This window comes from Penaeus monodon, chromosome 19 (assembly GCF_015228065.2).
Source record: "Penaeus monodon isolate SGIC_2016 chromosome 19, NSTDA_Pmon_1, whole genome shotgun sequence".
NCBI classification, from domain to species: Eukaryota; Metazoa; Arthropoda; class Malacostraca; order Decapoda; family Penaeidae; genus Penaeus; species Penaeus monodon.
Genome location: NC_051404.1, coordinates 35191894 through 35192100, shown reverse-complemented (window position 1 = coordinate 35192100; position 207 = coordinate 35191894). Strand labels below are relative to the sequence as shown.

Sequence of the window (207 nt, the reverse complement as noted above, 5' to 3'; positions counted from 1 at the left end):
GTACGTCTCTCGCCGTATGGTGAGAGGCGTAATGCCTCAGCTTCCAGAAGAAACTTTAATTAAGTTGCACATGATCTCATTAACAGCCATAAGCCAGAGCGTCGCATCTTAATTATTAGATTTATGTACAGTTGAACTTCGGAAGGGAGAAGCAAGATGCGAGTATCGTTCAAAAAAAGTAATCTTAGGGCAGGTATTTAGTGGCGT

General features: G+C 42.0%; 1 protein-coding gene across 1 annotated transcript in view; it reads right to left on the bottom strand.

Moving 5' to 3' along the window:
* LOC119585191 (neuropeptide CCHamide-1 receptor-like) overlaps positions 1-207 on the bottom strand; it is a 50455-nt gene that overhangs the window by 3158 nt on the left and 47090 nt on the right. The window lies entirely within an intron of this gene.